Source organism: Salvelinus namaycush, chromosome 36 (genome assembly GCF_016432855.1).
Source record: "Salvelinus namaycush isolate Seneca chromosome 36, SaNama_1.0, whole genome shotgun sequence".
NCBI classification, from domain to species: domain Eukaryota; kingdom Metazoa; phylum Chordata; class Actinopteri; order Salmoniformes; family Salmonidae; genus Salvelinus; species Salvelinus namaycush.
In genome coordinates this window covers 22,610,239-22,637,265 of record NC_052342.1, presented here as the reverse complement: position 1 = coordinate 22,637,265, position 27,027 = coordinate 22,610,239, and the positions used below count along the sequence as shown (strand labels likewise).

General features: G+C 42.2%; 1 protein-coding gene and 1 pseudogene across 2 annotated transcripts in view; both read right to left on the bottom strand.

The window, feature by feature from the left end:
- Positions 1-18,241, bottom strand: part of LOC120030160 (protein NDRG2-like) — a 40,011-nt gene extending 21,770 nt beyond the window's left edge. The window contains exon 1 of one of the 2 annotated variants that reach the window (XM_038975489.1): positions 17,772-18,241. The gene's annotated coding sequence lies outside the window, so the exon portion shown is untranslated. Of the gene's footprint in view, positions 1-4,687; positions 4,854-17,771 lie in introns of those variants that run through there. The other variant, XM_038975490.1, reaches the window with a different exon arrangement.
- The window catches only part of LOC120030487, a 304,236-nt pseudogene that overhangs the window by 209,422 nt on the left and 67,787 nt on the right, over positions 1-27,027 (bottom strand).

Here is a 27,027-nt window from a genome sequence, read left to right as displayed (position 1 = left end):
ATTGGTAGGTACAGTCTTGTCCCATCGCTGCAACTCCCGCACAGACTCGGGAGAGGCAGAGGTCGAGAGCCATGCGTCCACCGAAACACGACCCTGCCAAGCTGCACTGCTTCTTGACACAGTATTCGCTTAACCCGGAAGCCAGCCGCACCAATGTGTCGGAGGAAACACCGTAAACTGGCGACCGAAGTCAATGTGCAGGCTATAACTGCTTGGTTATAGCCTAATACAGTTCGTTAAGTGCCAGCTTGTTATTTTTCTTGTCCTGAGGTGGAATGTATACAAAAGTCACGTTAACAGCTGAAAACTCCCTCGGGAGGTAAAAGGGTCAGCATTTGACCATCAGGTACTCCAAGACGGGTGAACGAGTCAGCACACCAGCTGTTGTTGATGAACAGGCAAACCCCTCCTCCCCTCGATTTCCCCAACTGCACTTTCCTGTAAGCATGGTGAATGGAGAAGCCATCGAGTTGTATAGCCATGGGGGGGTATCTTGTTCAAGACACATGTTTCAGAAAAGCAGAGAATATTGCAGTTTCGAGAGTCCGGTTGGTAGCAAATCCGTGATCGGAGGTCATCCATCTTATTATCAAGTGACTGTACACTGGCAAGTTGGTTGTAAGAAATGATAGCGGATACCTTTTGTGAAAATAGACAAAATCATAAAATAGCAAAGTTGGCTCGGAACTTTCAATATGGCGCCCATCCAGTCCGGCGTCATCTTACATCTTGGAACCCAGCCAGCGTGGGAATATCCAACAGTTATCATTTTTATTCACCAACAACCTGCATTCAGAATGACTGTCGGGTTGGGGAGACTAAGATATAAGACTACCCAGCAGTGTTTCCCAAACTCTGTCCAGGGGACTCCAAGAGGTGAACGTTTTGGCTTTTGACCTAGTACTACACAGCTGATTCAAATAATTCAAGCGTAATGATGAGTTAATTGTTTAAAATCAGCTGTGTAGCACCAGGGCAAAAAACAAAATGTGCACGCCTTGGGGTCTCCATGACTGAGTTTGGAAAACCATACCCTAAAGTATCTCAACTGGAACAACCATTTTAGTAACGGGTGCAATAAGTATAGATATTGAAATATTGAAACAAACAATTCAAAAATCTAACTGTAATAGAGCATGCTGGAAAATATGAGAATAACGGGTGTGGTTTTGATTTAACCCTGGTTGTCTTTAACACCAACACTGGGGTTATTTTACACAAATTAGTGTTCATTTAACACCTGAATCAACACTAGAAATTGTACACTATAAAATCAACACAAGGTAACAATGGCCAATTCCATATGCTCACTCCATAGAAGCATATCTGTTCTACATAATATATTTCTATCTGATCTATCTGATATTTCTATTATTATGCTCTCCAGTGAATGCAACCCAGGTATGAGGAATACTCTAAGTGTAGCTTCAGTGAAGTAAACACTTGTTGATTCACCATCAAGGACTACAATATTACTCTGTGATAGAATAGTTCAGCTCTCTCAAGTGAGCTTCGACTGCCACGGCGCCAGGTCTTTGAACCGCTATCAGGCAGCCTTGGACCAATATGCGAAATGTCAACAACCTTTCGGACCATTTCTACCTCATTACTCTGCCAAATGGATAGACTTCTTCCACTACAGAGACTACCAAGTGTTACAAAGAGTAGTGACACAGATATGGGCCTCTGACCATCAGGCGTCTCAGAGTAGAAGAACTGATCTAGGATCAGGTCCTCCCTGTTCATAATAATTTGATTCATTATGATCTAAATCGCTGATCCTAGATCAGCTCAGCACTTCTTCTCTGAGACGCTTGATAAATATGAGCCCTGACCTCTCGATTGGTTCTGCCAACAGAAGAGGTTCATGAATCTGAAGAGGATCATGAATCAGAACAGAAGAACACAGAAACACAGCTAAAGGATCAGTAAGTCATCTGAGGAAACACATCTTTCTGGATGCTTTTCACCACAGAGTCTCATCTCCCTCAAGTGGATGCTATTCTTTAGCTTTCCAGAAATCACATCTTTCTGTTGTGGAATGGATGGTATTACGTGGCTACAGTAGATATTGCTTTGATACAAGGTAATACAGGTCAGTGCCCTTGAGATCTGCTGTGTCCCTTCGCGGTCTCTGTTGGTTCTCTGTTCACCCTTCATTGATCAATCATTGACTGACTGGCCAGAGAGCCAACTCCACACACCTGGCCTGTAGTCAACAGACAGCATTCCCCTGGCCTTTAGACAACAGACGACATACCCCTGGCCTTTAGACAACAGACAGCATGCCCCTGGCCTTTAGACAACAGACAGCATACCCCTGGCCTGTAGTCAACAGACGACATACCCCTGGCCTTTAGACAACAGACAGCATGCCCCTGGCCTTTAGACAACAGACAACATACCCCTGGCCTGTAGTCAACAGACGACATACCCCTGGCCTTTAGACAACAGACAGCATTCCCCTTGACTTTAGACAACATTCCCCTGGCCTTTAGACAACAGACGACACACCCCTGGCCTTTAGACAACAGATAGCATACCCCTGGCCTGTAGTCAACAGACGACATACCCCTGGCCTGTAGTCAACAGACGACATACCCCTGGCCTTTAGTCAACAGACAGCATTCCCCTGGCCTTTAGACAACAGACGACACACCCCTGGCCTTTAGACAACAGACAACATACCCCTGGCCTGTAGTCAACAGACAGCATTCCCCTTGACTTTAGACAACAGACAGCATTCCCCTGGCCTTTAGACAACAGACAGCATTCCCCTGGCCTTTAGACAACAGACGACACACCCCTGGCCTGTAGTCAACAGACGACATACCCCTGGCCTGTAGTCAACAGACGACATACCCCTGGCCTGTAGACAACAGACAGCATTCCCCTGGCCTTTAGACAACAGACAGCATTCCCCTGGCCTTTAGACAACAGACGACACACCCCTGGCCTTTAGACAACAGACAACATGCCCCTGGCCTGTAGTCAACAGACAGCATTCCCCTTGACTTTAGACAACAGACAGCATTCCCCTGGCCTTTAGACAACAGACAGCATACCCCTGGCCTTTAGTCAACAGATGACATACCCCTGGCCTTTAGTCAACAGACAGCATTCCCCTGGCCTTTAGACAACAGACGACCTACCCCTGGCCTGTAGTCAACAGACGACATACCCCTGGCCTGTAGTCAACAGACAGCATTCCCCTGGCCTTTAGACAACAGACGACATACCCCTGGCCTTTAGACAACAGACGACACACCCCTGGCCTTTAGACAACATACCCCTGGCCTGTAGTCAACAGACAGCATTCCCCTTGACTTTAGACAACAGACAGCATTCCCCTGGCCTTTAGACAACAGACGACACACCCCTGGCCTGTAGTCAACAGACGACATACCCCTGGCCTGTAGTCAACAGACGACATACCCCTGGCCTTTAGTCAACAGACAGCATTCCCCTGGCCTGTAGTCAACAGACGACATACCCCTGGCATGTAGTCAACAGACGACATACCCCTGGCCTTTAGACAACAGACAGCATTCCCCTGGCCTTTAGACAACAGACAGCATTCCCCTGGCCTTTAGACAACAGATGACACACCCCTGGCCTTTAGACAACAGACAACATGCCCCTGGCCTGTAGTCAACAGACAGCATTCCCCTTGACTTTAGACAACAGACAGCATTCCCCTGGCCTTTAGACAACAGACAGCATACCCCTGGCCTTTAGTCAACAGATGACATACCCCTGGCCTTTAGTTAACAGACGACATACCCCTGGCCTTTAGTCAACAGACAGCATTCCCCTGGCCTTTAGACAACAGACGACCTACCCCTGGCCTGTAGTCAACAGACGACATACCCCTGGCCTGTAGTCAACAGACAGCATTCCCCTGGCCTTTAGACAACAGACGACATACCCCTGGCCTGTAGTCAACAGACGACATACCCCTGGCCTGTAGTCAACAGACAGCATTCCCCTGGCCTGTAGTCAACAGACAGCATTCCCCTGGCCTGTAGTCAACAGACGGCATTGCCTTGGCCTGTAGTCAACAGACGGCATTGCCCTGGCCTGTAGTCAACAGACGGCATTGCCCTGGCCTTTAGTCAACAGACGGCATTGCCCTGGCCTGTAGTCAACAGACGGCATTGCCCTGGCCTGTAGTCAACAGACGGCATTGCCCTGGCCTGTAGTCAACAGACGGCATTCCCCTGGCCTGTAGTCAACAGATGGCACACATCTGACCTATTATAGGCCATAGTAAACAGAGCCTGATGAAAACCGGTGGACTCTACAGCCCTCAAGGACCAGAGTTATGGACACCCGTTCTATTAAAATTACACTGACACAGTTGTCTGCCTATCGAAATCAACAATTATTATTTTTTATTTTATGTATTTTTTCTATGAAAAAGCACTGTTACAGTAAGTGAATCCCTGTGGGAGAATATCAGAGTTGTGGAGTCGTACGTTACTTTTCCATTACTTTAACTTATTTCTGGGTGGCTCCAGGATATTCGGTCTCTACCTTGATATTTAGCTTGCGTCCTGCTGTTCACTGAGGCGTGTCCCTGTACTGCTATGTTTCTGCTGGGTGCTGATAACACGACTGTACAGATACAGCTCACACACCCAAGTGTGTGCGTTTGTGTGTGGAAGTGTCTGAGTGGCTTACTCACCCTGCATTGTTCAACCCCTCTGAGAGGCCAGTCAGTCTCTAAAACACCTGCAGTCAGACATGAGCTGAATAACTATCAGAGCACCTGGATCTCACTCTCTCTTTTCTCAATAATATGTCTATTTTTTCTCTAGCTCTCTCTCTCTCTCTTGCCCTCTGCATTCGTCTTTCTCTTCCCTCTCTCTAATACCTTTGTCGATCTGTCTGTTTCTCTGTCTGCTTTCACTCTCTCTCCACCTTTCTCTGTCACCTTCTCTCTCTGTATTTTATAACTCTCCCCCTATTCTTCACCCCTTGCTCCCTTGTTATTCCCCCCCTCTCTCTATTTCCCTCCCTCTCCCGCTCCTTTTTATCTATCCATTTCTCTCTCTCTCTCTCCCTCTTCATCCAACAACAAGCTTCCAGTGTAATGGAAAGCGGGGTAAACAATCATGTTGGCAGGGGCTCCCCTTTCGCATTTGGCTTCTCTTTCTCTACTGGCTATGCGCCTGACAAACAACACACACACACACACAAACTCACACACACACTGAGGCAGTCTAAATTTGGAATGCAGGGTGAAAGGTTGAGATGTTAAAGGTTAAACTATTTGCTGTGTAGTGTGTGTGTGTGTATGTGTGTGTTTGATCTCAAGGGTATGCAACATGAGAGGGGGATTAATAGCTAAATAAGATTTCAGATTTATAGAGGGAGTGGGGACGACTCAGAGAATCTCAGACAGTTCTTCCAGGTTCAACTTTGTTATACAACGCAAAGAAAGGGCTGTGCTTCAACGAATACATGGCCTATTACATACAGTTGAAGTTAGAAGTTTACATACACCTTAGCCAAATACATTTCAACTCAGTTTTTCACAATTCCTGACATTTAATCCTCGTAAGAATTCCTTGTTTTAGGTCAGTTAGGATAACCACTTTATTTTAAGAATGTAAAATACCAGAATAATAGTAGAGAGAATTATTTATTTCAGCTTTAGTTTCTTTCATCAAATTCCCAGTGGGTCAGAAGTTTACATACACTTAATTAGTATTTGGTAGCATTGCCTTTAAATTGTTTAATTTGGGTCAAACGTTTTGGGTAGCCTTCCATAAGCTTCCCACAATAAGTTGGGTGAATTGTGGCCCATTCCTCCTGACAGTGCTGGTGTAACTGAGTCAATTTGTAGGCCTCCTTGCTCTCATACGCTTTTTCAGTTCTGCCCACACATTTTCTGTAGGATTGAGGTCAGGGCTTTGTGATGGCCACTCCAATAACTTGACTTTGTTGTCCTTAAGCCATTTTGCCACAACTTTGGAAATATGCTTGGGGTCATGTCTATTTGTAAGACCCATTTGCTACCAAGTTTTAACTTCCTGACTGATATCTTGAGATGTTGCTTCAATATATCCACATAATTTTCCTGCCTCATGATGCCATCTATTTTGTGGAGTGCACCAGTCCCTCCTGCAGCAAAGCACCCCCACAACATGATGTTGCCACCCCAGTGCTTCACGGTTGTTATAACAATGGTCATTATGGCCAGACAGGTCTATTTTAGTTTCATCAGACCAGAAGACATTTCTCAAAAAAGTACAATCTTTGTCCCCATTTTATTTGTTTATTTTAACTTTATTTGAGTAGGCAAGTCAGTTAAGAACAAATTCTTATTTTCAATGACAGCCTAGGAACAGTGGGTTAAACTGCCTTGTTCAGGAGCAGTACAACAGATATTTACCTTGTCAGCTCGGGGATTCGAAATTGCAACCTTTCGGTGACTAGCCCAATGCTCTAACCACTAGGCTACCCTGCCGCCCCATGTGCAGTTGCAAACCGTAGTCTGGCTTTTTATGGCGGTTGGAGAAGTAGCTTCTTCCTTGCTGAGCGGCCTTTCAGGTTATGTCGATATAGGACTCGTTTTACTGTGGATATAGATACTTTTGTACCCGTTTCCTCCAGCATCTTCACAAGGTCCTTTTCTGTTGTTCTGGGATTGATTTGCACTTTTCGCACCAAAGTACGTTCATCTCTAGGAGACCGAATGCGTCTCCTTCCTGAGTGGTATGATGGCTGCCTGGTCCCATGGTGTTTATTCTTGCGTACTATTGTTTGTACAGATGAACGTGGTACCTTCAGGCGTTTGGAAATTGCTCCCAAGGATGAACCAGACTTGTGGAGTTCTACAATTTTTTTTCTGAGGTCTTGGCTAATTTCTTTTGATTTTCCCATGATGTCAAGCAAAGAGGCACTGAGTTTGAAGGTAGGCCTTGAAATACATCCACAGGTACACCTCCAATTGACTCAAATGATGTCAATTAGCCTATCAGAAGCTTCTAAAGCCATGACATAATTTTCTGGAATTTTCCAAGCTGTTTAACTTTTTATGGCTCAGGGGCAGTATTGAGTAGCTTGGATGAAAGGTGCCCAGAGTAAACGGCCTGCTCCTCAGTCCCAGTTACTAATATATGCATATTATTATTAGTATTGGATAGAAAACACTCTGAAGTTTCTAAAACTGTTTGAATTATGTCTGTGAGTATAACAGAACTCATATGGCAGGCAAAAACCTGAGAAAAATCTAAACAGGAAGTGAGATTTCTGAGAGTGGTCGATGTTAAAGTCATCGCCTATTCAATTCCCTGTAATATATGGATCTGTTTGCACTTCCTACGCATGAAGCTTATGCTGTGCTGTGGGACCGGATGGGAGGTGTTTGAGTCAGTGGTCTGGCAGAATGACAGTTCTTGGTCACGCACTTTCCTCATGATATCGCCATGCGTTCCATTACTTATAGAGACTGAAAAGAATGCTCCTGTTGGAACGTTATTGGATATATATGATAACAACATCCTGAAGATTGATTCTCTACTAAGTTTGACCCGTTTATTCGACTTGTAATATAACTTTTTGAAGTTTTCGTCCGACGTTTGCCTGCATCTGCGCGAGCGTTTGGACACGTGTACTAGACATGCTAGCAAAATTAGCTAATTGGACATAAGTAATGGACATTATCGAACAAAACAACGATTTATTGTGGAACTAGGATTCTGATAAATACTCGCTGAGAACAAACTCAGTGACAGACTGAGATTGGAGACGGTCACGATTTGGCAGATGAGGAAAGTCTTACAGCTTTCGAACGTCATTGGAAGGCAAGCAACTTCTTTCTGTATCGTAAAAAAGTATTTCTGATTTGCTTCAGAGTAGACTGTAATGTGTGCTGGTAGTGTTGTGTGCTCTAGTTTAATCTTTATCAATGAATTTAATCTTATTTATCATTCTGATAAATATCATCAAAGGGAATATTTATCATGTAATTTCTGGTTTCTGTTGACTCCAACATGGAGGCTAATTTGGCTATTGTTCTGAGCGCCGTCTCAGATTATTGCATGGTTTGTTTTTTCCGTAAAGTTTTTTTGAAATCTGACACAGCGGTTGCATTAAGGAGAGGTATATCTATAATACCATGTGTATAACTTGTATTATCATCTACATTTATGATGAGTATTTCTGTTGAAACGATGTGGCTATGCAAAATCACTTGATGTTTTTGGAACTAGTGAACGTAATGCGCCAATGTAAACTCTGATGTTTTGATATCAATATGAACTTTATCAAACAAAACATGCATGTATTGTGTAACATGAAGTCCTATGAGTGTCATCTGATGAAGATAATCAAAGGTTAGTGATTAATTTTATCTCTATTTCTGCTTTTTGTGAAAGCTATATTTCGCTGGAAAAATGGCTGTGCTTATTGTGGTTTGGTGGTGACCTAACATAATCGTTTGTAGTGCTTTCGCTGAAAAGCATATTTGAAATCGGACACTTTGGTGGGATTAACAACAAGATTACCTTTAAAATTATATAAGACATGTATGTCTGAGGAATTTTAATTAAGAGATTTCTGTTGTTTGAATTTGGCGCCCTGCACTTTCACTGGCTGTTGTCATATCATCCCGGTAGCAGGATTGCAGCCATAAGAAGTTAACTTTTTAAGGCTAGGGGGCAGTATTCGGAAGTTTGGATGACTGAGGTGCCCAAAGTAAACTGCCTGTTACTCAGGCCCAGAAGCTAGGATATGCATATGCATGGTAGTACTGGATAGAAAACACTCTAAAGTTTCTATAACTGTTAAAATAATGTATGTGAGTATATCAGAACTGATTTGGCAGGCGAAACCCAGAGGACAATCCATCCAGGAACTTTTTTTTTTTAGGTCATTGGACTTTTCAATGCTTTTCTATGGGAAAGTCTAATAATTAGGACCCAGATTGCAGTTCCTATGGCTTCCACTAGATGTCAACAGTCTTTAGAAATTGTTTCATGCTTGTTTTTTGAAAAATTTGAAGGACTCTTGTCTTTTGGCAGGCGCTCCTCGTTCTTTTTCTCCTGGATTGAACACTGTATATTCCGTCTTAATTTTTATCGATTATTTACATATTAGGGTACCTGAGGTTGGATTAGAAACTTTGTTTGAATTGTTTGGACGAAGTTTACAGGTAACTTTTTAGATTCCTTTGTAGGCATGTTGGGCGAGTTGGAACAGGTGGATTTCTAAATCACGCGCCAAATAAACTGACATTTTTGGGATATAAAGAAGGACTTTATCGAACAAAACGACCATTCATTGTGTAACTGGGACCCTTTGGATTGCAAAAAGATGAAGATCTTCAAAGGTAAGTGATTTATTTTATCGCCATTTTGAGTTTTGCGACACCTGTGATGTTTAGGAATTCATGTTAATGCAGGAAGTGGGTGAGGCGCTGTCCTCAGACGATCAAATGCTATACTTTCGCCATAAAGCCTATTGTAAATCGGACAAAGCGTTTCGATTACCAAGATTCTAAGCTAAAGAATAGTGTATAACACCTGTATTTTTATGAATGTTTAATAATACTACTTTTGTATTTTGAATTTCGCGCTCTGCAATTTCACCGGATGTTGTCGAGGTGGTCCGAATGAAGTTAAACGTTAGCTTTTTTACATGGCACATATTGCACTTTTACTTTCTTCTCCAACACTTTGTTTTTGCAATATTTAAACCAAATTGAACATGTTTCATTATTTATTTGAGACTAAATTGATTTTATTGATGTATTATATTAAGTTGAAATAAGTGTTCATTCAGTATTGGTGTAATTGTCATTATTACAAATATATATATAAAAAACAAAATCGGCCGATTTATCGGTATCAGCTTTTTTTGGTCCTCCAATAATCGGTATCGGCGTTGAAAAATCATAATCAGTCAACCTCTAATAGGTATGGTTTACTGTATATTGGGCTTTGTATCATTCACTTTCTCACTATTGTCAATAACATAACATTATACAAGCACGATGTGCATTTGATTTGTTGACTAATTTAGATTCAAATTGACATTCACACTGAAGTTAGGCGTTTGATTTATTTTGGCTTTGCTGACTTCCTCACTGAACGCTGCCAGATATCTGTCAGCTCCCGGGTGGCCTCCTATAGCTACTGTATCTGGCTATCTGGATCGGCTACAGATGCAAGACCTTAATTTGATCACTCTTTTGTTGATGAGAATTTTCCTGCATGGCAGGAGATGCAAACTTGTTGTCTATTTGAGTTTTAAAAAGTCTTCTGAAGTTTGTAACTCCACTTACATTTTTAGACTTGATTTGCTCTAACGAATAATGTGTCAATCCCTACAAAAATGTTAATTATTTATAATCCACATAATCATTCACATCATTCACACTTCCTGTTGCTGCAGGATTATTTTCCTGCTGTAGAAAACTGTCTCAAATTAAGAGCCTACATCTGTATAGCAATATCCCCTAGCGTGAAGGTCAAATATGTGTGTGTGTATGTATGTGCACATGTGTGTTTGGGGGGAAGGGGGGGTCTGCGTGTGTGTGTGTGTTTGGAGGGAAGGGGGAGATATGCCTGTGTGTTTGGGGGGAAGGGGGTGGGGGGGTGGCTCTGCCTGTGTGTGTGTGTGTGTGTGTGTGTGTGTGTGTGTGTGTGTGTGTGTGTGTGTGTGTGTGTGTGTGTGTGTGTGTGTGGAGGGAAAGGGGTGGGGGTCTGCCTGTGTGTGTTTGTCAAGGAAGTGTTTGTAGCACTGTGGTTAGCCCTGGTTTGAATCATTGTGAATGAGCGATATTCATGAACAGGTTCACCATAACGGTCTCACAGAAATGAAAAGAAAACAGTGTGAAGCGTTGAGTGACAGAAAGAAAAGATTGATATTGAGAGAGAGAGTGGAGAGAGAGATAGCAGTCCTTTTCTACAGTTTTTCCTTTAGAAGCATAGGCAATCTATGTTTCCCTCATCCTGAGAGAGAGAGAGAGAGAGAGAGCTTTGGCACCTCTCAATATCTCCATGGTGGCTAGAGTCGCTTGTTCTATTCCTTTAGACATTTTGTCCTTCTTTCTCTCTCTCTCTTTGTTTTGCCTCTTCTCAAAGGCATACTTGTTCAGAACCGAACAGATCTTTACTCTCACACGCTTGCAGACACAGAAAAGCTCACTCACACACACACACACACACACACACACACACACACACACACACACACACACACACACACACACACACACACACACACACACACACACACACACACACACACACACACACACACACACACACACACACACACACACACACACACACACAGTATGGAAGACAAAGAGCAGGTTGCTGTATCTGTGTCAGCTGGAGACCACTCTGCAGAGCTGCCTCCAGGGCAAGATTCATGACAATAAATGACAACCTGCAAACACATAGCGGACATGTTGGAAAAACAACAACAACCCCCTGAATACTGAAGACCGAGATTTGAAGCAATATCTTCATTATTATGATCCAATATACAGTATATCCATGTAGTAATCTCAATTACTGTGTGTGTTTTAACACTTCACTTCTGCTTAGATGTTTGTGCTATTCTTAGAAGATCAGCACAGCTGAGGAATTCCTTTGAAAGAGAGCTCTGTTTATTATGGGCAGTAAAGATTTAGGATCTTCATTCGAGACAGTTTGCTACAGCAGGAAAATAATCCTGCAGCAACAGGAAATGTGAAATATTATGGGGATTATAATTAAAGGACATATTTGAGTGGGTTGATACATTCTTCGCAAGGGAAAATCAGGTCTGAAATTTAAAAGTGGAAATTATAAACTTCAGAAGCCTTTCTACAGTTGATATCGGAAGTTTACATACACTTAGGTTGGAGTCAGTAAAACTCGTTTTTCAACCACTCCACACATTTCTTGTAAACAAACTATAGTTTTGACAAGTTGGTTAGGACATCTACTTTGTGCATGACACAAGTATTTTTTCCAACAATTGTTTACGGACAGATTATTTCACTGTATCACAATTCCAGTGGGTCAAAAGTTTACATACACTAAGCTGACAGTGCCTTTAAGTTCCTTGCTCAGAACATATTAAAGCTGGTGGTTCCTTTTAACAATATTCCCAGGAAAGAAGTTTTAGGTTGTAGTATTATAGGACTATTTCTCTCTATACCATTTGTATTTCATATACCTTTGACTATTGGATGTTCTAATAGGTACTTTAGTATTGCCAGCCTAATCTCGTGAGTTGATAGGCTTGAAGTCATAAACAGCGCAATGCTTGAAGCACAGCAAAGTGCTGCTGGCAAATGCAGGAAAGTGCTGTTTGAATGAATGCTTATGAGCCTGCTGTTGCCTACCACCGCTCAGTCAGACTGCTCTATCAAATCATACTTAATTATAATATAATAACACAAAGAAATATGAGCCTGTCACGCCCTGGCCTTAGTATTATTTGTTTTCTTTATTATTTTAGTTAGGTCAGGGTGTGACATGGGGTATGTGTGTGTTTGGGGTATTATATGGTAGAGGTGGTGTTGGTTGTAGTGTATGGGTTTGTGTTGAGTGTATGTATCTAGCTGTGTCTATGGGTGTGTGTAGTTTTCTAGGAAAGTCTATGGTTGCCTGAATGGGTTCTCAATTAGAGACAGCTGGTTTCTGTTGTCTCTAATTGGGAACCATATTTAAGGCTGCCATAGGCTTTAGCTGTTTGTGGGTCATTGTATATGTATATGTCGACGTAAGTAGTTTGTGTGTGCACTTGCGTTTGAAGTTTCACGATCGTTTGTTGTTTTTTGTTAGTGTTGTTTAAGTGTTTCGTGATCATCTTCGTCGTTATAAATAAAGAAGATGTATTCATATCATGTTGCGCCTTGGTCCTCTCATTCATGTCAACACGATCGTGACAGAGCCTTAGATCATTAATATGGTCAAATCCGGAAACGATCATTTCGAATGCAAAACGTTTATTCTTTCAGTGAAATACGGAACCGTTCCGTCTTTTATCTAACCGGTGGCATCGCTAAGTCTAAATATTTCTGTTACATTGCACAACCTTCAATGTTATGTCATAATTCATAAGTCTTTGTTCGGGAAAAATGGTCTTCACACAGCCAGGCGGCCCAAACTGCTGCATATACCCTGACTCTGCTTGCACAGAACGCAAGAGAAGTAACACAATTTCCCTAGATAAAATAAATTCATGTCAGCAGGAAATATTAACTAAATATGCAGGTTTAAATATATATACTTGTGTATTGATTAAAAAAAGGCATTGATGTTTATGGTTAGGTACAATGGTGCAACGACAGTTCTTTTTTCACGAATGTGCTTGTTAAATCACCCGTTTGGCGAAGTAGGGTGTGATTCAATGATAAATTAACAGGCATCGCACCGATTATATGCAACGCAGGACAAGCTAGATAAACTAGTAATATCATCAAGCATGTGTAGTTAACTAGTGATTATGTTAAGATTGATTGTTTTTTATAAGATAAGTTTAATGCTAGCTAGCACCTTACCGTGGCTCCTTGCTGCACTCGCATAACAGGTAGTCAGCCTGCCATGCAGTCTCCTCATGGAGTGCAATGTAGTCGGCCATAATCGGTGTCCAAAAGTGCCGAAAACCGATTGATATGAAAACTTGAAATCGGCCCTAATTAATCGGCCATTCCGATTAATCGGTCGACCTCTAAAACCTACAGTGTAAACAACACCGTGAAGTCACAAAGACCAATCGCTTATAAATATTGTATATATATATATACACAGCTGATCGCAACAGAAACCATTTACCTTAAAACCACAACTTCCATCAGATCTCTACAAATCTGACTGTAGCTTACATCAGACAGTGGCATCACAACGGCAATGTGATCTGTAATCTACTGCTAGGGCTTGATAGCTATTGACTAGACAGTAAAAAAAATGTAGAGAGCTGTGATTATGGACTGGTAGTACATTGAGAAAACTGATGGGAGGCTTTTGCTCAGTGGACCAACACAGGACTGGGGTTCAAATCCCGGACGGTCACAGGAGCGTAGGGTATCCACCATGCATGTAGAGAAAAAATAGAGAGCTTGTCTGGACATCGAATCTTCAAAATGTTCTACAGCTGACCATCGAGAGCATCCTGACTGGTTGCATCACTGCCTGGTATGGCAACTGCTCGGCCTCCGACTGCAAGGCACTACAGAGGGTAATGCGAACAGCCCAGTACATCACTGGGGCCAAGCTTCCTGCCATCCAGGACCTCTACATCAAGCGGTGTCAGAGTAAGGCCCTAAAAACTGTCAAAGACTCCAGCCACCCTAGTCATAGACTGTTCAATCTGCTACCACAAGGCAAGCAGTACCGGAGCGCCAAGTCTAGGTCCAAGATGCTTCTAAAACAGCTTCTACCCCCAAGCCATAAGACTCCTTAACATCTAATCAAATGGCTACCCAGACTATTTGTACCCCCCCTCTTTTACACTGCTGCTACTCTGTTTATTATCTATGCATAGTTACTTTAATAACTCTACCTACATGTATATATTACCTCGACTAACCGGTGCCCCCGCACATTTACTCTGTACCGATACCCCCTATAGATAGCCTTGCTATTGTAATTTTACTGCTGCTATTTAAATATTTGTTACTTTTATTTCTTTTTTTGTGTTGGTATTTTTCTTAAAACTGCATTGTTGGTTAAGGGCTTGTAAGTAAGCATTTCACTGTAAGGTCTACTACAACTGTTGTATTCGGCGCATGTGACAAATAAAATAAAATTTGAAATCAGAGTGGTAATTTGTGAGCCGATGCATTGACCTTTTTTCTGAGAGGATATGTGGAACATATTACTGTTCTCTAAATAGGAGGGAGTCTCCCTTTCTCATTTTGCCTTACTGTCTATAGACTAGCAGAGGCACCGACAACACCCGTTTAACTTTCACACAGAGTACTCTCTGAATGCTTTAGTTCAGGGAGTTGGAGTACTGAGTTGATGTTGTTGTCTTGTTCTGGATGGCAACCATCTACATTCATGCTGTTAATTCAACCAGTCGTGTGTGTGTGTGTGTGTGTGTGTGTGTGTGTGTGTGTGTGTGTGTGTGTGTGTGTGTGTGTGTGTGTGTGTGTGTGTGTGTGTGTGTGCGTGCACGCTTGTGGAAGCCTGTGTGTGTGTAGTTGTGGACAACAATTACCAGTAAAGCCTCTAAATTAACAATGAATACAGAGATCCGTGTGCTGGAGATTGGTTGGTTATGTAAAATGACAAGTAAATGAAAAGGAGATATGATTGTCTGAATAACAGATTGTGTGGCTGGAGAACCAAAACACATATAACACATCCCAAATGACACCCTATTCACAATTTAGTGCACTACCTTTGACCAGAGCCCTGTGAGACTGTGTAGGGAACAGTGTGGTGTTTGGGATGCAACCATACAGTAACTAATGGGTGTTGTAACAGCAGCCTTATGTGGTGCTATATTGTAAAAAACCTTAGTTAAACTGTGCTGGTGTTTTCAAAATGCCATGACATGTTGAGACTGGGTTACAAAACATGAGTCAATAGGAGTTGTGAAAGAGATCATTAGATACATTGGGGGGGGGGGGGGGGGGGGGGGGGGTCTAAAATGGATCCACACACACACACACAGCACTACACCAGCCTCAGTCCCACACAAACACCACATCTCTCTCTAACACACACACTCTCCCCCTAACACAAACACACTCTCCCCCTAACACACACACACTCTCCCCCTAACACACACTCTCCCCCTAACACAAACACACTCTCCCCCTAACACAAACACACTCTCCCCCTAACACACACACACACTCTCCCCCTAACACAAACACACTCTCCCCCTAACACAAACACACTCTCCCCCTAACACAAACACACTCTCCCCCTCACACACACCTGAGGGCAGCACCAAAACAACACAAGGTCCAACCCATAGCTAAATGGACCCAGCACGGGAAACATGAATGAAGGAGAGAAGCATGGTGGGTTGTGATGGTTATAAATAGGATTGTGTTGAGCGGCTGTAAGAGCAGTGTGTGTGTGTGTGTGTGTGTGTGTGTGTGGGAACAGACAGGGTATTTGGCCTATCTGTGTCTGGCCCTGGGCCACAGGGAACACAGTGTAAATACTGAGATATACACTACTGCACATGGATACAGACAGAAAACTCACTGACACAGTCAACACAGCTAAAGGAGAGACACCGTCTTCCATATAGGGCATTACTGTCAACCACACACTATGTAGAAAAGTGGGTGCCATTTTAGACACCACTATCCTGAACACCGACAGCACATAGCCTACCCAGATCTAGACACATAGCCTTCTAGACAAAAATAAGTCGCCCCAAATGGACCTTAGGTAGCCTACCCCACCCACTACACACTGCTGGGAATGCCAGTCTCAATATCTCTATGCCAAATATGTTTGCAAGCAAGTGTGTGTGTCTGAACAACATTGAATATGTCTTTAAATGCTGTATGACTCATTGTGTGTGTGTGTGGTGTGTGTGTGTGTGTGTGTGTGTGTGTGTGTGTGTGTGTGTGTGTGTGTGTGTGTGTGTGTGTGTGTGTGTGTGTGTGTGTGTGTGTGTGTGTGTGTATGCGCGCTTGTGGAAGCCTGTGCTGTGGCTGCTGTGCGCAGAGCAAGGGGGCAGCAGCCTATAGGCCTAGATGTGCATGCACAACTGAAGCCTGCCCCATTGACTATGTGACATTCTTTGAATCAAAACACTTTGATTTTCGTCATGCCAATGCCATGGTTTGTGGCTGCAGCACATATATGTTAATTTGCTGTAATCTAACTATCTCAAATCTCTGAAAGGTCCGAAAAAAATAACATGAACGCACATGAGTCCACATGCTGGGCGAGCAGAGCGCGACACACCTCCATTTGACATTGACACACACATTTCTCCCGTGGCGCGCACACCGCCTCGCGCGGGTCTATCCCCATCCCCCAGCCCGAGACACACAAATACACAGACAAAAACAGAAGGTATAACCATATTATATGGGGGGAGGGGTGGGGGTTATCTCTGTCTGGGGAGTGAAAACACTGAACAAAGACCGTCAATGGCAACGCCACAAGTGCGCGCGCACACACACACACCTACCCCTTCTAGCCGTCGTGAAAATATGACATATTTATCTCTATATCCTATTGTTAGTGATAATAAACAGAGCGCCATGCTAAACCAGGCACTGTTTACAAGTAGCCTATACCAGTGCATGTTTTGACTCAGCGGGGGAAGGATTGGGGTCACAGCTCAAATGATCATAACAAACTAACATTACTCTCAGCATGCACACTGTTGCAGAATAGGAAAAAAATGCATTTATATACCCGAATTTGGTAAATAAATGGCATGTTCTCGCTCCGTCCATCAAAACCTTTTGTCCTAAATGGGTTGTTTTTTTACTTGCATTGGTGGCCTATACCAGTGCATGTTTTGACTCAGCGGGGTAAAGACTGGGGTCACAGCTCAAATGATCATAACAAACTAACATTATTCTCAGCATGCACACTGTTGCAGAATAGGAAAATAATATGCATTTATGTACGAATTTGGTAAATAAATGGCATGTTCTCACTCTGCCCATCAAAATCTTTTGTCCTAAACGTGTTGTTTTTTACTTGCATTGCTGCACGACTGTTGAGGTTATTTGAAAATTATGACAAAAGACTTGCCTAAAATTACACGAGAAAACGAACCACTAACACTATGTTATTAATTATTTTGTGAAATAACAATAGTGTACTTACCCTAAGTCAACAAAAACAATTCTGACAAAAAAAGGACGTCTAAAGAAATATGCAAATTACACAACTCTTGTCTCTTTTTCAGTAATTTCTTGTTTTCACACTTGTCCCTCGGATGTTCCCAACAATCTTTCTTGATATTTCAATTTCTTCCACCTCTGTTATTTTTCGCTGACCGTTCTTCAGTTTCACAGGGCTTTATTTAAAAAAAAATGTTTTTTTACCGTTCTTTCAGGAAAAGAAATATGGACCCGTCAATCAAGAGACACGGATAACGTTACTTTACTACGATTTAGGGGAGGGACAACTATGCTTTTATGAAAAGTATCCGTTAGGAGGCCAATATTTAGCATATATTTAATAAAAGCGTTCAAATTGCAAGACTATCCTAAACTGACAACTACAATGGTTATCTAACGACTAAATGGCGATGTGATATTGGCGAAAGCTCTTCGTCTAACTCTCGGCTCCCCCCCTCTCACGGGTGATGGTAGGCGCCTGTCGTTGAAATAGCTTGTGGAACAAAACGCCCACGCATTCCAAGGTTCTGGTTACAGCTTTGAGGTAGATACGATGATTTGAAAAACAGTGCTATTGGGGATGTGCCAAAAGAACAAATATACACACCTCAAAGTAAAACAGAGAGAAATGGCAAAGGATGTTTTTGTGAAGGATGTCAAAGGGGTAAGCTCCCGGGTAGGAAAGCGAGGCAGGGAATGGTGTTTGGATCCAAGAAAGCTTAGTACAGAGGTGTTGTGTCGGAATGGTTTGAGATAAACGGATTAACTGAAGGCTACTAAACTTTTCGATCCTTGGAGAGTTAAAACATAACGCTATTTTTGGGGGAACTTTTTGTTTTGTTAGATTTTATATGATTGGGGTGTGACAAGTTGGGTATCCAATACTCAATACATTTTTCTCTGTCCCTCTCTCAATTCACATATGTTTACATTGCCAAAGCAAGTGAAACAGATAATAAACAAAGGTGAAATAAACTAACAGTAAACATTACATAAAAAAACGTTTCAAATAATAGACATTTGAAATGGCTGTGTACAGTGTTGTAACAATATTCAAATAGTTGAATTACAAAACGGAAAACATAAACAGATACATTTGGGTTGTTTATACAATGGTGTTTGTGCCTCACTGGTTGCCATTTTCTTGTAGCTTGACAACTCACACTAAATTCTTCCGCTGCTCTGTCGTGCGCTACATACTTAAGTCTGAGAATTTAAGAATTTAAGATGCTACACAGGATTTAATTTTACATTTTTACATTGCAATTTCAGAAAATGTCCATAAAATACACCATATATACAAAGTTTGTGGAAACCCCAATAAATGAGTTGATTTAGCTATTTCAGGCACACCCGTTGCTGACAGGTATATAAAATCGAGTACACCGCCATGCAATCTCCATAGACAAACATTGTCAGTAGAATGGCCTAACTGAAGAGCTCAGTGACTTTCAACGTGCCACCGTCATAGGATACCACCTTTCCAACAAGTCAGTTTGTCAAATTTCTGCCCTGCTACAGCTGCCCCGGTCAACTGTAAGTGCTGTTATTGTGAAGTGGAAAAGTCTAGGAGCAACATCGTCTCAGCCACGAGGTGGTAAGGTCACAAAACGGGACCGCTGAAGCGCGCGGCTCGTAAATATCGTCTATCCTCGGTTGCAACACTCACTACCGACTTCCAAACTTCTTCTGGAAGCAATGTCAGCTTAAGAACTGTTCATCGGGAGCTTTGTGAAATGGGTTTCCATGGCCAAGCAGCTGCACACAAGCCTAAGAGCACCATGTGCAATGCCAAGCGTCAGCTGGAGTGGTGTAAAGCTCACCACCATTGGACTGGATCAGTGGAAAAGCGTTCTCTAGAGTGATGAATAATGCTTCACCATCTGGCAATCCAATGGACGAATCTGGGTTTGGCAGATGCCAGGAGAATTCTACCTGCCCCAAAGCATAGAGGCAACTGTAAAGTTTGGTGGATGAGGAATAATGATCTGGGGATGTTTGTCATGGTTCTAGTGAGGCCCCTTAGTTCGAGTGAAGGCAAATCTTAAAACTTCTTAGGGATAGCCCCCTTTTTTTCAATTTTTGCCTAAAATGACACCCAAATCTAACTGCCTGTAGCTCAGGCCCTGAAGCAAGGATATGCATGTTATTGGTACCATTTGAAAGGAAACACTTTGAAGTTTGTGGAAATGTGAATTAAATGTAGGAGTATATAAGACAATAGATCTGGTAGAAGAAAATACAAAGAAAAAACCAACAGTTAAAAAATATATAATTCTACCACCATCTTTGAAATGCAACAAAAAGGTCCCAATTTTAGCCATCACTCTGGTTGTAATTCCGATGGTGTCCACAAGAGGGCAGCAGGGTATGTGCAAAGTTTCAGACTGATAACTTGAAGAATGAGCAAGCTACATGACATTTAGTGTGAAGTCACCCAGGCACATTTGGGCAAATCGTGAAGGAGAAATTTACATTACATTTTTCTGCAAAAATATCATCAAATCTGTATACTTGGACTTTGATTTAGCTTTTCCAGTATTAGTAGCCATATTGTAAGTTCAACATTTGCAACACACCCAGTTTTCATAACTTCATAAGTCTCCTTATTCTTGTAATTTTTGTCCAAAACAAAAAGGCTTACTGTCGCACAAGGTTAGCAGCAAAATGTTTACTCCCGAAAAGCCCAGCTCATTGGCTATCTAGCTAGCTTTGTTTGACCCCAATTGGTGCTTATTTGACAAAGTTAGGCAATCAAGTGAAGACAGCCCGTGTCATCGGTGCGCCATGAAGGCGTCGCTCTCTGAAAAAATTTGGTGTCCTATAGGATATACACTACAATCCTAATGATATAGTGAAGTCTGGTTACGTTCTAGGATCTCTGAGGAATAAATACGAACGTGATTTGACTGGTTGAAACAACGTTTAGGGTTGGATTTTCACAGATTCTTTTCTTTGTAAATTGAACGAGTGGACATACAAAATCGATCGTGCATGCTATATGGACCTTTTTATGATATGAAAAATGATTTTATCTAACAAAACGACACTTCGTGTTTTTTCTGGGACCCTTTGGATAATTAATCAGAGCAAGATTTCGGAATGTATTTCCACATTTCACCTTCAGAGGTGAATTTATCAAACCTATCGCAAAGAAAAAAGTATTTTGTTGTTAGGAGCTCTCCTCAAACAATAGCATGGCATTTTTTCGCAGTAATAGCTACTGTAAATTGGACAGTGCAGTTAAATTATGCTTTCAGTTATGCTTTCAGCCGATATAAGACACCGACATGTACCGACATTTGTTGTTTCTGTAAAATTTGCGATCGTGACACGGCGCTGCATGATTTACAACTGTCCTGGTTTTTTTTTTACCTTCATTTAACTAGGCAAGTCAGTTAAGAACAAGTTCTTATTTTCAATGACGGCTTAGGAACAGTTGGTTAACTGCCTTGTTCAGGGGCAGATCGACAGATTTTTACGTTGTCAGCTCAGGGATTCGATCTTGCAACCTTTACGGTTACTAGTCCAACTCTCTAACCACTAGGTACCTGCCATCCCGTTGACCTGCCATCCCGCTGTACACCTATCCCTAAAGAAGGTGTACAGCATACAATGACATTCTTGACGATTCTGTGCTTCCAACATTGAGGCAACAGTTTGGGGAAGGCCCTTTCCTCTTTTAGCATGACAATGCCTCCATGCACAAAGCAAGGTCCATACAGATATGGTTTTTCGAGATCAGTGGAAGAACTTGAGTGGCCTGCACAGAGCCCTGACCTGACCTCAACCTCATCGAACACCTTTGGGATGAATTGGAACGCCGACTGCGAGCCAGGCTTGATTGCCCAACATCAGTCCCTGACCTCACTAATGTTCTTGTGGCTGAATGGAAGCAAGTCCCCACAGTAATGTTCCAACATCTAGTGGAAAGCCTTCCCAGAAGAGTGGAGGCTGTTATAGCAGCAAAGGGGAGACCAACTCCATATTAATGCTCATGATTTTGGAATGAGATGTTCGACGAGCAGGTGTCCACGTACTTTTGGTCATGTAGCGTCTGCAGTAATAGTGTAATGATAGTGTTTAACAGTATTACTCACCCGCCATTGTTGTGATTGGCTGTGATATTCACCTATTGATTCACACTGGAGTGACATCTGTTGTCAAAAGGGGAAAGCTGTTTTGACTTTGTGGTGTGTTATCTAGTGGAAATTGGGTCAAGCTGCCAATGTAGAAAGTGCTCTGTCATTTCCTGGTTGCAAAGATTAGTCTTAATTTCAGTTTATGTTGGGGGGGAAAAAGCACTGAATAGTATAGGGAATCATTTTACCATCTAAAGCGCTGTGAAATATTTTTTCAATAATGAAAAATATCATTTTCACAGCTGTTTGAAGCTGGTGAACAAAAAGTAAAGGGCTGAAGCGCGATTCTCCGCCATGTCACAGGGATTTAAAAATATATATAGATATTTTTTTTTTATCTAGACAAGTCAGTGAAGAACAAATTCTTATTTACAATAACGGCCTACACCAGCCAAACCCAGACAATGCTGGGCCAATTGTGCACCGCTCTATGGGACTCCCAATCACGGCCAGTTGTGATACAGCCTGGATTTGAACTATGGTGTCTGTAGTGACGCCTCTAACACAGAGATGCTATGCCTTAGACCGCTGCGCCACTCTGGAAATGGGATGTGGGGGAGGGGAGATTTGTTTTGAATGTAGGCTAGTGCTGTTGCAATTCACCTAGCTTCCACATAGGGGAGGAATTCTGAGAAATTGTATGTGTAGTGCCTTGATTGTTGTTTGTGGTGACGAGGGGCGTTGAACAAAACAATGTCATCAGCGATTGGATCGTCTCTAACCAATCAAAGTATGAAAGCCAATGAGACATATTCAAACCACTGCTTTTAATCAAGTCAAATTTTATTAGTCACATGCGCAGAATACAACAGGTGTAGACCTTACAGTGAAATGCTTACTTATGAGCCCCTAACCAACAGTGCAGTTTCAAAAAATAAGAATAAGAGATAAAAGTAGCAAGTAATTAAAGAGCAGCAGTAAAAAATAACAATATAACAGGGGGGTGCCGGTACAGAGTCAATGTGCATGGGCACCAGTTAGGATGTTGCCTGTAATCCATGGCTTCTGGTTGGGGTATGTACATACGGTCACTGTGGGGACGATGTCATTGATGCACTGATTGATGAAGCCAATGACAGATGTGGTGTGCTCCTCAATGCCATTGGAGGAATCCCGGGACATATTCCAGTCTGTGCTAGCAAAACAATCCTGTAGCTTAGCATCTGCTTCATCTGACCACTTTTTTGTTGATCTAGTCACTGATGCTTCCACGTGTGGTCTGGCCCAACCCAATGGTTTCTGGACCAATCAGATGGCTTCGAATGGGTTTGAATTCGGTGAAGGGTCAGGGAGGTAATCAGATCCAGACTCATTGCGGAGAAGAAACTAACGTCTGTGGGCGTGGCCGGAGCAAGGAGTCTGGGTAGGCAGGCAACTTTTCTTATGGTAGAAAGTCACACATCTTGCTGCTGTGATGGCGCACTGTGATATTTCACCCAATGGATATGGGAGTTTATCAAAATTGGATTTGTTTTCAAATTCTTTGTGGGTCTGTGTAATCTGAGGGAAATATGTGTATTTTATATGGTCATACATTTGGCAGGAGGTTAGGAAGTACAGCTCAGTTTCTACCTCATTTTGTGGGCAGTGTGCACATAGCCTGTCTTCTCTCAAGAGCCAGGTCTGCCTACGGCGGCCTCTCAATAACAAGTCTATGCTCACTGAGTCTGCTCACTGAGTCAAAGCTTCTTTTTTAAAACATTTTGTGTCAGTCACGATGGTCAGGTATTCTGCCACTGTGTACTCTCTGTTTAGGTCCAAATAGCATTCCAGTTTGTTCTGTTTTTTGGTTAATTCTTGCCAATTTGTCAAGTAATTATCTTTTTGTTTTCTCATGATTTGGTTGGGTCTAATTGTGTTGCGCTCTCTCTCTCGGTCTCTCTCACACACACACACACACAGATCCCCATTAAGTTACAGTGACACACCACAGACTCATTTCTGTTGCCACGACGCACCACAAATACCCGCCTCTCCCAGTCTCCCTCCAGTTACCTCCAACTCCAGTCAACAGCAGCATCTGATGAGACATCATTTCAGTTCTCCCAAAAAATGTAATGCAATTAAAAACATCTAACACACAGTCATTTACAGTTGTAAACTCACAAGGACCATTCAACTGGTCTTATCAGCCTCAAGCAGCCACGATTCGGTTGAAAGGGCTTAGGGGTCGATTTTGATTGGGAAATAGACTGCCTTAGCCATCCTTCATTTTAACAGTGACATCCATGAGACATATCTATGCATTAGAATTTGCAGGCAGTTAACGTGATCGACCTTGAAGCGTAGGACATACAGATAGTGGAAACCATGTGCAGCCTAAATCCTTCGAACCGTTCAACATCCCATCAAAATGAATACAGTGACCTTGACCGTGTGTCAGAAGGTGGTTTTTAGAGGAGTGTCCCATCCCACACAGGTCACTATGACATGGACAGGTCATATATCATTCACAGGAAAGGGTTTGAAAGTCAACCGTGGAAACTCCCAATGGAAAACATGCCAGTTCAGTTTAGAGCGCAGTGTGCCAAGTCAGTGTATAACTCTTAATGTCAACAAATGAGCCGTGTTAGTTACAGTCACAAAAATAATACATTATCATCAACTCAACAGTCCAATTTGACACGGTACCATAGCTTACTTAATCACACAATGAAATACAGGAACAGCCATTGGCTTTAGAGCAGGGAAATAAAAGGTGTTTTATTTATTTTGTTGATAAGGATATCGCAGACCAACTGTTGAGCCAGGAACTAGCCCACTTGAAGTGCAGAATGGAACAATATAGGAATTGTTTTGGCACTGAGAAGCAAACACTATGTGCTTCAAATCTATTTTTATTGGTCACTTTCACATAGTTAGCAGATGTTATTGTGAGTGTAGCAAAATGCTTGTGCTTCTAGTTCCGACAGTGCAGCAATATCTAACGAGTAGTGTGTGTGTGTGTGTGTGTGTGTGTGTGTGTGTGTGTGTGTGTGTGTGTGTGTGTGTGTGTGTGTGTGTGTGTGTGTGTGTGTGTGTGTGTGTGTGTGTGTGCGTGCAACCCTGCTTGGCTTTAAAAAATCATGTGCAGGACTTTAAAAAACATCAAACCGTTGATCAATTATTCAACTGGGAGCTTTTTGAGCAGTCCATCCATATGTCCATGTTGTTCATTTCCCCAACCGCCAACCTCCCCACTCCCACTTCATTATCTGAATGTGTGCCGATCAAATAACAGTCCTCACACAGTATTGATCCACCAGACATTGGTTCAAACAATATTAGAAATCGTACAAATCTTCCGCTGTGCTTGATCAAGCTTTACCTGGCACAATGGAACCAATGTAACATTCCCAAAAGTGAAAATCATCCACCCCGCCCGTCTGTCACTCCAGATTAATCCAACACTCAAAGCATTTTGAAATATTTTGAATACTATCTGAACCCAGGTCTATCTGCTGGACAGGGCTGTAGTCAATAGTGTAGTGATGATGAGATTGGAGCTGTTCTTAGACTTCTGTCTAACAAAGAAGAGTCCTGTTTCAGTCTGACTGATGATCTATGTTTCCATCTAACCCAGCCTCATGACAACATGTCCTTCTTCTGCCAAGTGAATAGTCAGAAATCTCATTCCAGCTGTTCACAATGTCCCTCCATCCCAGTCTTTCAGGGTCCTACATTCCAGCAGATATATTCTCTCTCTCTCTCTCTCTCAATTACATTTTAATTTAAGGGGCTTTATTGGCATGGGAAACATGTTTACATTACCAAAGCAAGTGCAATAGATAAAAAGCTAAAGTGAAATAAACAACAACAAATGTACAGTAAACATTACACTCACACACTCACAAACTCTCTTTCTCTCTTTTTCGTCCTTCAGATGATCACAGCAAACTCAAAGTCAGTGAATTCCGATTCCTTGTTCCACATGATGATCACCAGGACTTTGGGCCTAAGCGTGACAATCACCTTCATCATCATTGTGTTTGAATATTGCCTCTTCTCTTACTCTGAGCTTTGCTCCACTTGATCCCTGATCTTGTTGCAAGGTCACAGTTTAATCCGTTTAACTGACTCCTAATTTTCCCGTCTTGGTCGTTTCTCTCTCTCTCCTGGTGTTTTTGCCCTGATGGTTTCTTAGATCTTCAGAATATTGCCTCCTCTACCTCAAATGATTGTTGATGAAGATGTTCTGGATGTGGTGTTTCAGACTGATTGCTTTGCTCCCCTCGTTCTCTGATGCCCCTGATCAGCTGCAGGCTCCTTTTAATCTGTTTAGCTTAACCCCGCCACCACCCCTTGCCCACCTCCCTCGGCTCCATCCTACCCCGTCGCCATTTAACCTCCCCGTGCTGCACTCTGTTTCTGCTGTCCTTGTTAAAGAGAAATGGGGTTAATGTACATATGTAGGATCTTAATTTGAGCCAGTTTGCTAAAGAAGGAAAATAATCCTGCAGCAACAGGAAATGTGAATTATTATGTGTATTATAATGAATGGACATTTTTGTAGGGAGTTGATGTATTTTTCGTTAGGGCAAATCAAGTCTGGAATTGCAAAGTGGAAATCACAAACTTTAGAGGCATTTTTGTAAAATAAATACACTATACGTTTGCGTTTCCTGCTGAGCAGGAAAATTCTCAGCAACAAAAGAGTGATCAAATTAAGATCCTGCCTCTGTAGTTCCACAGAAAGGGAAAAACAACAGGAAACAACTCAATGGTAATGATCCAGGCCCACTCACCACTCTACAGCTTTCTCCCTCTCTCAACCCAAATGGCTCATATGGTGTTCTGTTTGGGACCACAGTACTGACAGAGACTTTAAATGCAGTATGACTGGTGTATTAACTGAATGTCTTTGGGGCTTGAGGAAGTTCCTTCTCAGGAATTTAAAGTTATTTGTATTGAAATTAATTGAATTAAGTTGTTTTATTTAAGATGTGAGCCTTAAAGATGTGTTTGTTACGAGAAAAACTAGTTAGCATTACTTTGCAGAAATCGCTGATTACCTTCCTGACTTTCTCCTCATCTAAGATGTTTTTTTTATGGAGATCCACCTTCTACATTTTTTTAAATAAATAGATCAAATATAATTTTACAGGAACATTTACAAAC